We start from the raw sequence: 4,250 nt of genomic DNA on the forward strand, positions 1-4,250 counted from the left end.
TGTTAATAGTGTGGTGAATTCGACTTGGTTTTCGCATAACGTGGGTAATGTTATGAGAGATGGTCATGTTATTTATTTTTTGAAAGAGACGTGGTTAGAATCGGTTGCTTTAAATGTTTGTATTCTTCTTTGTGTGCTACAGTAAATCGGTGTTGCATAATGTTGTCAATGTGTTGTGGATATGAGAAACTGGGAGGCTAGCGGCTGGGTTTGGAAGTTGGCTTGGACAGTGGAGCTGCCACAAACAGCCTAGCAGATGCGACAGAGCTGCTGGTGTTGTTGGCAGATTTTCGGATTCTTGACCGATGATGATGAAGAAGCAACAACAACGCAATCTTCGTCATCATCAACAATAGATGAAGATGAATCACAATCACCGTGAAAATCCTCAGGACCAACAGGAACCCTAGAAACAATTGTTGTTGATGACGAACCAACAACAATAGCCTTAGGTCTACTGAATGACTCAACGATACTACTCATTTCGCTTGAAGTAGGCCTATTCACCGGTATCTCAAAATTCAAAATTTCAATTTATCATTATTAACCGGATGAGCAGCCGCACGAATAGGAGCATCAACAACAGGAATCTCAGCAGCAGCCAAGATATGTTATGGAATAAGAAAATTGGTCTTTGCTTTAGACCCTCATAACATAATCGCTTTTTCATCATAAGCTTTGGCCGCTTCTAAAGCGGTGTTAAAAGTTCCTAACCAGACACGCACCTTTTTGGAGGGATCTTGGATTTTTGTGGCGAATCGTCCCCACGGTCCCTTCCGAACGTCTCGGTAGAGGATTTCCATGTGCGGTGTAGGATTTTCTCACTCCGGACACGAAAAATCCGCTACCGAGGCGTTCAAAAGCGACCATGGAGACGATTCGCCGCGGAAATCCAAGATCCCTCCAAAAGCGCGTGTCTGGTTAGGAAAGTTTAACACCGCTTTAGAAGCGGCCAGAGCTTACGATGAAAAAGCAATTATGTTCTGAGGGTCTAAACCAAAGACCAATTTTCCTATTCCATAACACATTTTGGCTGCTGCTGAGATTCCTGTTGTTGATGCTCCCATTTGTGTTGCTGCTCATCCAGTTAATAATGATAGAATTGAGATTTTGAATTTTGAGATACCGGTGAATAGGTCTACTTCAATTGGAATGAGTTGTACCGTTGAGTCATTCAGTGGACCTAGGGCTATTGTTGTTGATTTGTCATTAACAACAACTGTTTCTAGGGTTCCTGTTGGTCCTGAGGATTTTCACGGTGATTGTGATTCATCTTAATATGTTGTTGATGCTCCAATATTTAGGTCATCTTGCAATCGATGTGGGACTTGTTAACAATTATATCGATCTTCCTCCGTTTTGTTATAAACCATAAATAAAAAGAGATATTATAAGAAGCTTGAGTTATTATGATAAATAATGTTGTAATTTTAAACTAATGTTGGAATTTTAAAGATACTATTTGATTGGAAGAGACAAAAACATATCACTTTGGAAGATCTTAAAGATTGACAGACCGAAGCCTTCTGAATTAAATATCATCGAAGATCCAACAACATTATACATAGACATTGAGTGTTGTGTCATTTTGAGACGCATCCATGAAGGAAACAAGTCCACTGATAAATATTTTGCGCCGTATACATTTTTAGGGTATACCCGCAAATTATCTACTAGTGGGCTTGTTTCCTTCATGTATACGCCTCAAAATGTCACGAAACTCAATTTTTGTGTATAATAATGGATTTCATCATATTTAACTTAGGCGGCTTTGACCTGTCAATCTTTCAGATCCCCAAAATGTTCTATTTTTGTCTCTTTCAATCATATAAAATCTTTAAAATTCCAACATTGAGTTTAAAATCTCAACATTATTTATAATAATAACTCAATTGTCTTATGGTATTTCTTTTTATTTTGGATTTATCAAATTTCTTGAGCCATACTAAATGATGCTTATACAAAACAAAGGAAGATCAACACAATATGTGGATACACCATATATGCTATCACAAAGAGCAAAATGGATCCAATTCCACATCCAATTGTACGATTGAAAATGGCATAATCTAAAGAGGAACATATATATAAAAAAGGGAATTGGATCCTCTAAGTGAGTTAAGTCTAAAGTGAAGAAATTAAGGGTTGTGGTTGTAATAACCCCATAATTTGTTATCATGTACCTATAAAATCTACCTTTAATTGATTACTAATTAACCGATGATATTACTCACTTTACACTCTAAAACGAATCAATCACTTTAGAGGAGTCAGATTCATAAGAAAGAGAAACATTCAGAACTATAGATTGTCCATTGTACTCTATGTTATGAATTACGGATTTTATTGGTGAAAATAACAAAAATAGAGGATAGTTTCTGGACAAAGAAATTTGGAAGATGTTCAAGAGATTATACACTAGGAAGCATAAAGTAAAATCATTAGACTTGTAATCATTTCTTTTTAATGAATTTCTTTGAGTCAAATAGGTGTAATTGTGATGTTGATGTTGATCAACATGCATAAACTCAACAGATAATTTACCATATGTAACAATTTTAAGTAGTGATCACAACATACATCACAACTCGATCCAATTACACATGCACAAATAACGGTGAATCGCACAAACAATTAAAGTTGTCAACATTTTCAATAAACATATTACAAAGTGAGGATCGGAGATAAGAGTTAACCATGACTTACAAATCCATTTGAAACGTACAAGAGATTTCACCGATAACCTCAAGAGGACTTGGTTGATCGATTCATGAGGCAGATACAATCGTGGATTCTTCTCCATGTTGCTTCCTCCTTTACCAATGTCGTCGGCGGCAGATGCACTTTGATTTAGGGTTAGGTTGCTAAGGCTTTTTATTTATATACTAGTATGTGTACATGTGCGATGCACCAAGCGTGTTAAAATTTGGAACGTGCGCAAAATTTATCCAATTTTTTATTACGCAATTATTGTTCAATAATCTTAAAATAAATTTGAAACACATATACTAAAATGTTAACATGTGTACCAAAATCGTCATAAACATAATTCGTTGGAAAGTAAATAAAGTCTAATAAAAAATTATTCTAGCTACAATTCAAATTTAAATTTCTTGAACGATTTGTTATTAGTTGAACCACTCTAGCACAAACCCTTAATATATGAATCAACTGCTTAAGTAATATTATTGAACATGTTTTTAAATAACAGAAATTATAGAAAAATAACTAAACGGATATTTTGTCAAAAAAAAAAAAAACTTCTTAAAGGATAGAATTTCACATATATTAATAAACGCAGTCTCATTTTTATTTTTGACTAAAAACGCAGTCTCATTTTAAAATATAGTAAACAAAAAATAATTTGTTTTATATAACATTTGAGGCCAAAAAGTACATTTGAAGCAAAAAATTGGAATCAACTCGTGTTATCCTTGAAACTAATTCTACTTGTGTCGTCAATATCATTTAGCAAAAAAAAAAAAAAAGATGAATGCAGCAATTAAGTAGGGAGGAGAAGAACCTCCTATTGGGTCTGTAAAATGTGAGGGTAGCTTTCCATCTCTGTCATAGAGCCTTTTTTGTTGGTTGGATGCTGGAGTGATAAGCTCACACATGTTAGCTTGAATCTGTTCCAGCCTTTGTGTTGCTCTCCACATGCTTTTCTTAGGAATTGGATCACCATGTTTTTTGCCCTTCATACAGTCTGTCCAGAAACTACTAGAAGACTTTTTTTGTAGATTAAAACCAAAATTAATGCATGTTATACGAACAAAAACATATTTAACAGTTGATTTTTTATAATTTGCACTCATGTCATGGAAAAGTAGCATGACAAACATAGAAACTGAAACGAACTATATAGCAAGACAAACATAGAGGTCAAGGACAGTTAATGTCCTCGCGACCTGCTAAGAGTGGAAAAGATGTGTGTTACCTCCAAGTATCACATTGATTAAAAGAAGTTTAAATCCTCAATATTTGACGACCTAAGTCCTTTCAATTAAGCCATGAGCAGGACATATTTAGAATGGTTGCATGAGTACTTATCAAGTCAAATGCACACCTCACTTCCTATTTAGAACAAGATGAATAACCGTGATTGATGTCCTCTTTGTAATAAAAAAGAGAAAAAGACAACAAATTCAATAATATTTATTTTCTTATTGTTTTCTCCTATTCTTTCACATACCACAAATTCAACAACAGGCAAACACTAGAATAAGGTTGCTTCCACAGCCTTAGAACAG

General features: G+C 34.7%; 1 pseudogene; it reads right to left on the reverse strand.

The window, feature by feature from the left end:
• Positions 1-210: 210 nt before the first annotated feature.
• On the reverse strand, positions 211-803 carry LOC123922683 (annotated as a pseudogene).
• Positions 804-4,250: the final 3,447 nt, after the last annotated feature.

This window comes from Trifolium pratense, linkage group LG4 (assembly GCF_020283565.1).
Source record: "Trifolium pratense cultivar HEN17-A07 linkage group LG4, ARS_RC_1.1, whole genome shotgun sequence".
Lineage (NCBI taxonomy): Eukaryota > Viridiplantae > Streptophyta > Magnoliopsida > Fabales > Fabaceae > Trifolium > Trifolium pratense.